Below are 13,476 nucleotides of genomic sequence, written 5' to 3' on the forward strand. Positions count from 1 at the left end.
TTCCCTAATCGTGGGCTTTAGTTTACTAGTACTTGGTTACAATCCTTAGAGTTTTGCATCAAATTGGCTTCACTGAAAAACAGCGAGCCAGGAGAGATTATTACATACAAGGCATGATTAGGACGAATCTATGAGGCTAGCAAACTGGAAACACGAGCCAACCTCAGCAAAAACAAGCCTTGCCATATCTCATCATTAACAGCCTGCCCTGGCATTATGTCTAACATTTGGCAGTCTGTGTACTTTTGAAAAGTAGAAGCTCAGATAAACAGAGCGAGCAGCCAAGAGATGATCAGCGAGGCTGGAGGACCCTCGCTCCCCTCAGCCACGTCTCTTCACTGTGTCTCTGCGCCGCCCAACGGGAATACAAGTAAGAGATGAACCAAGAGGAATAGAATCCACCAAATCACTTTTGTGTAATTCTGCAGGTACTGGTTGGTGCTATTATTCCTGTAAAGTCCCATCAGATCAGCCGACCAATCACTGAACCGATTCCGATCAAAGTTGTGTTGCCACACATCGGCCGGGCAGCGATTCATTGCTCTCCATTGACTTTGTGTTGCATGAAGGTGCCTCCTTTTGTCTGCTAACAAACAACAGAAAAATGCCTGAAAGCTGCTGTGTGGTGAATTGCACCACCGACAGGGTAAAGAAGCCACAACTACGTTTTTATAAGCATCCAAAAAGAAAAACACTGAGCCCTTCAGAAGACAAAAGTAAGGCAGCAGGAAGAATGTGAACACTCCGGGTCCTGACACTGAGTATGCCAACTAGTACAGCAAGCACGTTGTCCAAATGTCAGTCTTATGCTACCTTTATTTCTGTAAGCCGAGCTAAAGCAGTTTGATAGCATGCAATTTGTGCTAAAGCTCTGCCGTGCCTTAATTGCAGTAGCTTGCAAACAAATAGTTAATATCAGCTTGCTATCTTCATCATTTAATCATCATTTTAGTTATCAATTGCACCCCTGCTAGACATAACAGGGTGCTAAAATCATCCCATGTGATGCTTGTAGCTGCTACAGGCTTTTTGTTAGCGTTTCAGTCCTTGGCTGCATATTGCGGAGCAGATTGTTGTCCCCCCTCTCAGGGGCGGGGGTTTCAGAGGATGATGCGCTGCAACGGTGGCAACCTAACGGTTCTGCAGAGTGAAGCCGACGCGGAAGTGTCTTAAATGTTGCATCCTCTCTTTACTGACCAGGCTGGAACGTTTGATGGTATGTAACGGAACAGGAACTGTGGGGAGAGAGAGAGAAGGGGGGGAGCCGGGCCGTATGATTGGTTGACGCTTCAACACGTCATCAGAGGGCTGAAAAAAAAGGCGAGGCCAGCTCAGCTTTGATTTGTCAGACGTCAGTTTGTAGCCTCGCGTCTCTGTCTTCCATTGAAGATGACTTGCAGCCTGTTGCTGAGTCACTTGCAGCGTGAACGCGACATGACAATGACTTTCTGTTGTGTCTTCGTCTCTGTGTAATGCCCCTCTCATTTTTTCCATCTAATGCATGCAACCATTATTTTCTAACCTTCAAACTGTGCCTTTTGTTTGCATGAAAGCATCTGATAAAGCAGTGTGGAGATTGATATTACCGAATTGGGAAAGCTACAAAGGGAGCGTGATCTCGTTATCGAATTTCAAGACCGCTTTGAAGCAGCAACATTAGCCAGACAATAAGCCCGACACATGCTGCATCGCATACCACTCATATAACCAGAACAATTAGTTAATAATTCATACCGCGACATGACTGAATGAAAGAGAGAGAGGAGAGAGAGCACCCTGGCCCTGAGGCCATGAGCTAGAAAAATAACAGGAAGTCTAAAAGAGAGGTGAAGACTCTTCTCTTTTTGTTCCATCCTCTCTTGTTTCATTTCTTTTCCTGGTTTCCTCCCTCTTTTTATTCCATCTTGAGTATTTCCTTTGTATGTTACTTTATACTTCTATATACCTCTGGATTTCAGAGGGAAATATTGAACTTTCTTTTGCACCTGACAAGCAGGTAACAGTTACTTTGCGGAATTAAAATATTAAGTTTATCAGCCCCACCTTTACCAGCTGCAACATTAGTGCATTACACTCCAATGACATCATTCTGAAATGGGACATTCTGCATAATTAGTATGAATCTAGGTAACTTTAGAATCAGCATATGTTAATCATGTTTACATGGGTTAATCATACATATAAATATATTATTAGTAAAGTTTTGAACACATGACTTTTAACTAGTAAAAGATTTGAGATCTCTAACAAACCTCAGCAGAATGTTGTGTCCACATAAATTAATGTCCTGTATTCAGCAGAGTGTTTCCTCATCCGTCTGTTGACAAGTTTAAACACACACACACACACACACACACACACACACACACACCAGTCACACACAAGCATACATCTGTTTTCCTTGGAATGACTAATCATTCTTGTTGTACAGTGTGTGTGTGTGTGTGTGTGTCTGCGCTTGAATTGTGGATTCAGCAGTCCTGCAACATCTGCAGCTGTCTTGCTCTGACTCTCGCTCTATCTCTGTCACAACACCCCACCCCCCCCACAATACAAACACACACACACACACACACGGACTAACTCGTTCGTTCAATATGCATGCACATATGCATAAAAGCGCATTAATACACACACACACACACACACACACACACACACACACACACACACACACACACACACACTCACACTCACAGCTGGAGAGTTCACCAGAGATGTGAGTGGCGGCTTTTAGACGCACAAGAGATGCAACACAGATGGGGACATGTAAGACGGTGTGTGTCTGTGTATGCGTGTGTGTGGCTTTGAAGTGAACAGTCATTAACTGGAAAATCAAGCTGCTTTGAAGACCTCAAACACACACACACACACACGCACACACTCACAGACTTTGATAATACTGGCGATACAGTTGAATGTAAATTGCCTCAAGATGTTTACAACCAAACACCCGCCACACACACCTCGCTGTCCTCTCATAGTATTTTCCTCTTTTCACACACACACACACACACACACACACACACACACACACACACACACACACACACACACACACACACACACACACACACACACACTATTTGTAGCTTTTCAGGGACCCACATACATGTTTGACCTTTCCTCCTTTGTGGCGGCTGTTGTGTTCAATAGCTGCTAGCGACAGCAGGTATGTTTGCCAGAAGGCTGCCTGTTCGCATTGGAGACCCGGAAATCTGACTCAAAGGGACAAGAAAGCAGGAAGAGGAGGACGGACTGAAACAGACAGCCCTCCCTTCTGTGTGTGTGTGTGTGTGTGTGTGTGTGTGTGTGTGTGTGTGTGTGTGTGTGTGTGTGTGTGTGTGTGTGTGTGTGTGTGTGTGTGTGTGTGTGTGTGTGTGTGTGTGTGTGTGTGTGTGAGAGCGGGACGGTCTCTGCGTATCAGTCAACTGGCTAACTAGCGCTGTTATAATCACATGCAGACTTTATAGCTAATAAAGCTATGAGTGCTATAAATATTTGATATTTGAGTTTTCTTTTGTAACACTCTTTATTAATGGAGTGCCTGCAGGTATAATCAGTGTAAATACATGTTCTGCACTCCAAAGTGCTTTGAACACATTTGTTTGATTGTCAGGCCACCTACTCAAAGCTCACAAACACAACTCACCTGCACACACGGTGAAGAAGACCATGAGGAGAGTCGCACTTCAGCAGTTACTCGTTTTTTTGTGCACTAAGTGATTCTTTTCAATTCTTCCTTACGGTTCTTTCTCATGCTTTACCAAGATGGTACGCTACCTTAATGGTACAGTTGAAATGAATGAAAACAACTTGTCTGGAATCTCAAATGCCGCACTAATTTGCCTCCAGGCCGGCTGGTTTCTGTTCGGATCATTGTATCTGCGGTTCGGTAAAGTCGTGGTGCTCCGGGGGTCCTGCAAAAGTCACAACAATGAGAGAAGACATTAATGACGTTGGCCGCTTTTGCCGCTCTGAATTCTTTTTTTTTCTAACTCGAGGCCTTCAGGAGGCAACAGCAGCGCACAAACTGATTCGCTCTCAATGAAAACAGAGTATTGTCCTGATATTAGACAAAATAACTCATTTGGTGGGTTATTTATTCAGCCATGCATCTCTGAAGTGATTATCTTGTCATGCCTCAGCACTGCCGACAGCCGTGGTCAGAGGCGTTGTTTTTCGGGTTTGTCTGGTCCATTTCCTCAGGAATGCCTCGAGGGAACTTAATTTAATTGGGCACAAACATCTACTTCCACTCAAAGATAATGTGATTAAAATGTGGTGGTCAAAGTTCACTGTGACCTCACAAATAACAAAACCTTTGCTGGCCGTAACTCAACAACAAATTTGTGTCAATTTCACACAAATGTCTGCGAGGATAAAATGATCAGGTGATGACATTTCGGACAGACATGGATGGTTGGTGGAGGTTTACAACAGCGAGGTGGTAATTCTAATTCATGGTTATGAATATATCCCAGCATGCATTGGGCAATATGTTGAGTGCAACAGGAACAAAAGTTATTTGAAATGAATATTCTACGGCTGTTTTCCACGACGGTCCATCTACTCTCCAAACCTTTGTTCTAGCTCTGTTTCAGGCTGAATCAAGACGATGTCTGCTGGTCAACATGTGACAATGATGAGCTTTAATACTTTAATTACTCGCCAATGAGGACCATGCTCCTCTTATTTCATGGTGATTAAGTATTTATCTGAACATGGCCGCCACCACAGCGTTCCTACTCTGATCTATTTCATTTTGACTAATATTTTAAACACAGTCTCTGGTGTCAGTGATTTGTTTGTGAGAGAGAGAGATGAAGATCTAAACAGCCTGTAGCTCCAGCTTCTATCTGAGGAGAAGTTATATTCTGCACATGAAAGGATATTAAACTGACCATCGAGTGTGGAGCTATGAGATATTTCAAGGCCAGATCTGAGGTGGCATCCAATCAGCCCGAGCAGAATGAGTGATATCACCCAACGTTACCAACAAACCTGCTCTTTAAATCAAACCCAGGCTGAAACAACTTAACCTTCTTTGATAACACTTTTCTAACTTTCATGTATAAATAAAGTCCAGTATTCTTCCAACGCAGTCATCACAAGTGCGAGGAGTCGACTGTTTGGCCAGTGAGTCATGAGGTTTTATTGTAGGAGCTCGTGGTGAACTGTCCACTGGAAGCACAGCTGTGTCGAGCCGAATGGTTTTATAAAAGCATTCGGGTCTTTCAGCGTGTTTAGTTAAAAGAAATTGAAGTGCTCGATGTGAAAGGGTGTGAGGTAAGAGCTGAAGTTACAGTAAAATAGAAAAATTAAGAGGAGACGGAGTGATAAAGAGAGGAGAGGAGGGAAGGGGACAAGTGGCAGAGAAAGCAAGCAAGGGAGGAGGTGAGGAGACTTGTTGAGACTCCGCTGAAGATGAAGAAGTGCCTTCAGAGCCAACAGAACACTGCAGTCAACAGGACAGCTGGAGGGCTCTCGGGAGGCTTTGTGGTCCTATAGTTACAGTCTGTGGAATTGGACACATTTGTCTACGTTTTGATGGCGAAAATCGTGTTTTGAAAAGTGAAGTTGAAAGGCTGAATACATCAAAATAAAATAAAGCAGAACAGCAGAAGAGGAGTCAAGCGTTGCTGTAAACACTCATTAAAAACTCTGCTGGAAAAGCTTAAACTCTGATCATTCAATACATGTGAAAGATATCAAAGAGCTGAAAAGAAATTCAACAATCTGTGACCCATTTCAAGTTTAAATGGCGTATTAGGGATATCATAATACCAGAAAAGTGGTGGTCATATACACAAGTGAAATATCATCATTATTGATACCAAGATAAAAACATAAAGCACGACTGTGCCGCGTTACATCTAGCTGTAAATCCAGCTCTGCAGCCACGATGTGTAGTTCACAATGTAGTTTCATTAGCCTACAAAACCTGAGGTTGGCTACAGCAGAAGAAAACAAGTAGCTTCATGTTTTCAGAATATTAACATTGACTTGGTACCGAAGTATCTGTTCTCCTGAGATCCCGAGAAAGTTACTTCTCAAAGTGGAGTAGTTTAAAGAGGATGTCAAGATGTTTCCCTTCTCAGCAAAAAAAGCTTAATATATGCAAAAGACAAATAAATACAAGCATAAATGTAATGTTAACATTCAAACTGTTTCTGTAGCGTATGCCAAAATAGTACAATATAGCCACATACTTCTAAGTGTGAATGCTGCTCTATCAGCATTCACACTAATAAGCTGTGTATGTCTGTGTGCTGTGCACGGCGGGAACACCAGATAAACCCATTATAGAAGGAGGCAATTTATATCTCACCATGCCACAGAGGCAGGGGCTCAATTTACTTTCACATCAGGTTTGTTTTCAGGAGAAGGCGATGCTTGACAGCTAGAAAGCTGTAGAACTTGTCCGCTCATGAAAAGAAGTCTGTGCCCCTTGTGCCGTTTTCTAAAGAAGGAATGTTGTAGAATATCTCAGCCTTTGTCATAATAAAGTCTCTCCTCACACATTTGCATTTGATCTCGGCATTGAAAACGTAAGTCGACCCTCCAGAGAGACTCGGTTGAGTTTCCACCGTTGCAACGTTCTGAAATGAGAAGCGGCATGACCTCACGGAGCACATCTGCTCTCCGACTGTCCCTAACCGCTTACATCTGTGCCCGGGACGCACACACACACACACAGAACACCTGTTCACACCATTCTCACAAAGTTGCCCGCTTATCTAATTACCTGTCCGACTGCGAGCGCTTTGCTAACAGCCTGTACAAACTTTTTAATGCTGCGCGTCGATTAGCTATACTGACACCGAATGTCAAGACTCCTAATGGAAATGTCCCCGGAACAGCTTCACTGACAACGTGAAATATATAAAACTGTGAAGCAGCGTGGCAGAGAGTAAATGAAATAGATTTTTTTTAAAAAGGTCACAGGAGCCGCTGGTGACAGTGTTGTGATGTTTGTTTCCCCGGATGCAGCGCTGAGATAATCCATTCCAAGGATGGGTGGACTGTCTACATCCACCATCTACAGGACATTAACACAGCGCTGCAGCTGGAGAAGACATCATGCACCCTGTTTTTCCAAGTGTGTGTTGTGTAAAAAACGATGAAATAAGAAGTGAAAGGTGAAATATGCTGAGCTGGCTGAGGCACAGACATCACAGTCCATCATCAGCAGGACCTGGTGTTGGATCGAGTCAGCTGCAAACCGTCCCATGAGTCGATCACTTTCACTCATAATCAATCCAGAATGTAAACGGGAAGCTCTGGTGTGTTCATAAGAAAGAAGCAGCAACATTAATTCTTGGTTAAGTGTCATTAGATTGTGCATGAAAGTTTACGGCGGTAGTAAATCCAAGTCAGTGTCTGCATTCATCATCCTGCAGTTGCTTTTTTAACATTCCTCCATTATTTTCTTGACATTTGGTGCTCAGTTAAGTCAACGTGTCCTCATACAACAGTTCATATGATATCTTACCGGAAAAGTTACTCCTCATATGTTGTGCGTTTCCTCACGAAAGTCCAGCAACACATGTACGTTTCCGCTCATTACGTGCTTATATATATATGGTTTGAGTTAAAATAAAGACAAAAGTGACGTTTTATTAAGTACAGAAGTTACGTGACAAATCGTTGTGTTTCTACAGCTCTGTTAGTGTGCCTGCTCTGAATAACCCATGCAGGACTCCTTCCTCACCAAAAACCAGACGCACATCCAAACAAAGCCTTCCTAACGGGAAACACAGCAGGAACACCACCACATGCGCTGGGTTTGCACCCACAGGGCAAAGAGCAGAGAGGACAATGAGGACCAGACACAGTTAACATTGGTGTGTGTGTGTGTGTGTGTGTGCATGAGAGTGATGTGTGTGTCTTTTTTTGTCGACGCACGGCACTTTCAGCCTCCCTGAGGGCGGCGGTGGCAGGGAGGATAATTTGGCATTCATTAAACCTCCCTCCCGTGACCTCGCGCCCTCGTTCAAGCTTCCCTGAAAGCAGTCCATATCCTCCAAATGATGTATGATTACCGTCACCGGTCATAACCTCGGTCAAAATGTAGTTCACCTGTGCAGGAGGGAAATCAGGCCGGGGATGTGCAGCTGTGGCTGTCTCATTTGGCAAGAATTACTAGCTCCTCTCAGTCTGCCCTAAAAGTCTGTGATTTTGTGGAAAAAGGCTGTCTGAAAAGAATCTGAAAGTCAGGAGGAGGAAAACGAGGAGGGAGGAAGAAATGCAGGCTCAGAGGCTGGCTTTACATCTCTGTTCATAAGCTGTTCTTGTGACACTGATCCCAGGCACTATTATTATTATGCAGCATATGGAGGTTCCAGGCTTTTCTTTCTTCATCAATAGCAACAAGTCATCCACGTATAGATGATCTGATGGACAATGTCAAGGAAAGATCATGGTTTGGGTTAAAATGACTACTTTGTTAAGCTTTGGTGATCTTTGTCGTCCAGGATGCAATAATAAACACGGGGTTTATGTTTGGGAAGCATCGTGGTCATGATGAAAAACGATCTTCTGTGTTTTGTTGACCCATCATCTTCTAAAGGGGTTCGTCGTTGATTGTTCACAATATTTTTTGGGGGTCCTGTTGGACAGGATTTATGAAAAACCGTGTTGTCGTGCTTCAGACAAAGTGCAGCATATGAAACAGCAAGTTTTTTTTAGCACTATTTCAGATAAATGTGACTCACAATGGACATCCATGCATTAAAATCGCAGCAACACCAGAGATATGGTGTTTTTATTATTATTGTTCCTGGTCAGAACCTTGGCTTCACCCACAACTTGACTGTAGACGGTTCAGCTGGCGATGCAGGTTGTGTTGTGCTCGTAGCGTCAGGCTTCAGCCTCAAGCAGAGATGAGGAGCGGGCTACAGACCTGAATTCACTGCTTTCTTATTCCCCAGAGTTTCTATGAGATTACCCACAGCTCCTCCTGAAGCCACAACGTACTTTGTACCACTTTTCCCCCCACATATGCAGTAGTACTCCCAAGAACTGTAAACATACTTTGATCTGTAGAATCGGTGAAGTTCACCTTTAAAACCGACTTCATACATGTTCTCTGGGGACTGTGGAGAGTCATTATCAGGTACTCCAACACGGTATTATCTCACTTCCATATCCCCACTCACAAACACATGAACCTTGATAACGATATCAGCTCTCCCGAGAACCATGGACGGTATTCTGCAGCTGTTTCCTACTTCTCATGAACATGATGTGTGAAATCAGTGCAGTACCCCTGAATGGGAAACGTGAGCGATGGATGTAACTGAACACTAAAATGATTTAAAACACAGTTCAGGAGCAGTGAGAAGATTTTTACTGTCAGAAAAATGTTGCTTTGTCTTGAAAACAACATTCTCCGTTCACAGTTTCACAGCATTTACATCACACATCATGTATAATTGTTAAGTTAGCACAGATTACTGTTGGGATCCTCGTGTTTTTTTTCATTAGGTCTACATTTACCGCCCCTCATGTCCTCAGTCATGGGTGAACAATACACAGACTTTTGCTTTTAATTTGGGGTGAAACAAAGAATCTATTACGTTCTTCCAAAAAACCTTCTCTAAGTAGGGACTGGTGTTAAAAGAAGCCGACTGCTCAAAGCAAGAGCTGTTAATTAGTTTGTTCACAGTAACATGGGCATGAATACCGGTGTACACATCTTAAAAGGAATCAAAAATAAATAGCAAGTTGCTGCCTCACTCACTCACTCACGGAGAAGGATGGAGGTGAAAATCGCGAGGCTTAATGGAAACCAGACTCTGATGCACTTAAAGTGAGACGCAGGGAACTTCTTAACCTTGCTGACTTTATCCAAAGTATTTGTACAGTAATGGTGCCTGATTGCGCAGCCCCTCCACTAATTAGACCTGTAACCTTACTGCAGTCATTACAATCACAAAACCCTCCCACAGAGCAGCACACGCTCTCTGCAGTCTAGACAGCCTCTTTCTCTCAAAACGCACTCCCTCCACTTCCCTCCGTTCCCCTCCACCCCTCTCCTTCTGTTTAACTTCCTCGTGCGCTGTGCATCCATCTTTCTGTTCCTCCATAGCCATCTGTTGAGAATCACCATCACGATAATGGAGTCTGATGTACACTCCTTAACGTACTGAACCCATCGACAGTGGCTTTCACTGGGCCTCGTCCAACTGAAATTGCCGCTCGACCAGGTCTCCCTTTCTCTCCATCACACACACACAACAAATAAGGACCTTCACTGCAAAGCTGTGGCCTTGCTTTCAGTGTTTACGCTTTAGATTCTCAGTATATTGACTGCAGACACAAAGAGGCAACTCCAGTGACCACACGGGGAAGCTGAGAAACATTACACTTTATGTAAATGTGCAATGTAGTCGGGAACAACTCGCACAAACCAATGAGGAAGCTGTTGTTCGCTTCTTAAACTATAGTTTCCAAAGTTTTGTTCAGAATAAGACATGTAGTATGCGACACAAGAGCATGCAGTGTCCGCTTAGATGGGGATGTAAAACTTTGGGTTGGTAAACTGTTGCTCAGCAATGATTTGAGCAAAACGCTTAAGAACATGAGGTTCAGAGGGTCACCTCGGCCCTGTTTACAAGTGCTTTATAATACACGGTCATCATTAAGGGTGGGACACCATCGGCACACAACCAATACATGTGCAAGAAAATGTCAAAGTGAGTCATTCGCTTGCCAAATTACCTCTTTCACAGCATTTGTGTGGCCTGTTATTTAGGGTTGATTGTTTTTTCTTGTTTTTTTTGCCTCTGATTGGCTCGTACTCGTCTTTTTCTCAGAGTTTAAGTTTATCGCTGATGAACAAGACTTGAAGGTCGGCAGGTTAATGATTTCAGCACAGATGTGGATGTTTTTAAAATCACGGCCGTCGTCTTGTATCGCGCTCTCACATTTAATTACAACGTCCTGATTATGGGAGAATAAATGACGATATGGATGGAATGAAATTACAGATCAGCGTATGTCATGAGGTCTCTTCAGCAGAGGTCGGGTGGGGATGAACTTCAGCTATATATAGTATTTCATGCTGAAATTGCACAAATAGATGTTCTCAATGTAAGAATATCAACTTCTTCCCATGAAGCTGGAAGGGCCCATCCCCATGGGAATAAGGTCAATCTTGCATTGCCTGCCAGTGTGCATCTAGGATGTGCAATAATTAGATTTTTCACACACACACACACACACACACACACACACACACACACACACACACACAAGACACACACTGTTCAAATGTTCATGCACACTGTGCCTCCTCTGTCCTGCTACATGTGAGCGTCTTTAAATAGCCATGGGACCACACTGACAAAGCAAGCGTCAGTCCCCCGGGACGTGAGGACGAATGACGGTGGGATCCTGGAAACACAGCGGCACATATTGCATGGTTTATTTATGGAAAGACGTGGTGCCAAATAGTTATTTAGTGGGTTGAAAAAGGTTAAAAACTCCTGCTTCAAGATCGTACAGAATATTGATCAGTCAACCCTCACTTTCATAAATCAAAAAAGTGTTTCCCTGAAATGCTCACCTGAGGCATTTTTATGAGTTTTCTTACTGTTTGAGGGTAATTTATCAAACTGTTCAATTTTTGAAATATTCATTTGCTTCCATGTTGCCTTTGAAATCTGCAGTATTATACGAAGGAGAGAACACGTAGCAGAAGCCCAGATTGCAGCAAATACTGTAGATTTAATAGCTTTTTACTTTCTAATAATTATCCATGTATTGCCCGAACGCTGTTGATGTTTTCATTAATATTTTACCGTCCCTAAATTGCTTTAATGAATATTAAACAGCTTGTGTTATTTTAAACTACCAGCACAAAATCCACTGAACTGGTTCTTTTAGCTGAGGTAGCCGACTGTTTGGAGGTTCCAACAGTCTTTTAACATGTTATGCAACCTGCTCCGTCTTCAGGCCAACATTAAGGCTCATCCACACGTGTTGTTATAAACTGTCTCACACAAAGACGCGTGATTGACGCGTCGTCTTTCTGTGCAGCTCTCCCGGTCTAAGGACCAGCTCCAGTGTTCGGGAGGCTCTGAACAGAAAGTGAACTGACCCCGGCTCAGGTGCACGCGAGTCTATATGTGTCCTCCATAATGATCTATATCTCAAGCCTTATTCCAGTGACTAGACACAGGCGATAAATCCTAGTTAAACTTTGTCCTTCCTCTTTTCACAGAGCGACAGGGTGCATGATGGACTGTGTCTCTCTCTACCACACAGTCCTCTATCCTTTCCCTCCCTCATTTACCTCATCTCCCCCTCTCTCGATCCCTCACCCTCGCCTTTTCCAAACCTTTCGCCATGCATCACTTGGCGAGTCATCTCTCTTCCTTTCCTTCTTTTCTCTCCTAAATCCTTTATCTCCTTGCCTCCCATCTTACCTTCATTTTCTCCCTGCCTCCCCACCTCTTCATCGTTTGGTTGGAAACAGAGGGAGCGGGTGTGGTGACCGATGATGGCAACGTTCAACAGCCCGTCTCTAATCTAGATGAGATTATCTACCATTTAACACGCCGCACTCTTTAGCAAGTTCCTCATTAGAACTGGACAGGAAGCATCAAGGTTACTTCATAAAAAAGTTAGACTAATGAATACATTACAGGGGATTCAGTCGGTTCTTAAAACATTATGTTGTAGGTGACAGTTGTTCAAAATAACACAAACAAGGCGACACATTTTAGTGCTATTCTGCTGTAATGATCACAAACCCTCACATGAGATCCTGGAGAGACCGCAACGATATAATTCTACATCTTGCTGTGGGTCTTTATCTCCCTTCTTTCTCTCTCTCACCTCTCTTTCCCACTCCCTTTCTTCTTCCTGGCTATTTTCTCTTCTCCTGACTCCTTTGCTATTTAGCTAGCAGACACAACAAAACAAAACTCTCTGGCCACGGTCCAGCCGAGCCAGTGAAGGAGAGGAGATGTCTGTGTAACAAATGACAAAGTGTCAACACCAGGAAATGGCTTAGCTGGACCCGTGTGTGTGTGTGTGTGTGTGTGTGTGTGTGTGTGTGTGTGTGTGTGTGTGTGTGAGATTGTGTGTGTGTGTGAATGTGTGTCAGTTCGGGGAAATAGTCTGGTGCGCTTGATTAGGCTTCAGCCAGTCAGCCAGCCGCTACAAGTCTGGCAAAGTTCGACCTCTCAGGGCCACCATAGAGAGAGAGAGAGAGAGAGAGAGAGAAGAGAGAGAGAGAGAGGAGAGAGAGAGAGAGAGGAGAGAGAGAGAGAGAGAGAGAGACGAGAGAGAGAGAGAGAGAGAGAGAGAGAGAGAGAGAGAGAGAGAGAGAGAGAGAGAGAGAGAGAGAGAGAGAGAGAGAGAGGAGGAGATTGAAGATGAAGGTGAGTCAAAACGAATAAACACGGATGCGACGCCAGCGTTATTCTCAGTTCACTTGTATCTCCAATTTGGGATTTTTAGTCT

This window comes from Pholis gunnellus (genome assembly GCF_910591455.1).
Source record: "Pholis gunnellus genome assembly, chromosome: 11".
Taxonomy (NCBI): Eukaryota; Metazoa; Chordata; class Actinopteri; order Perciformes; family Pholidae; genus Pholis; species Pholis gunnellus.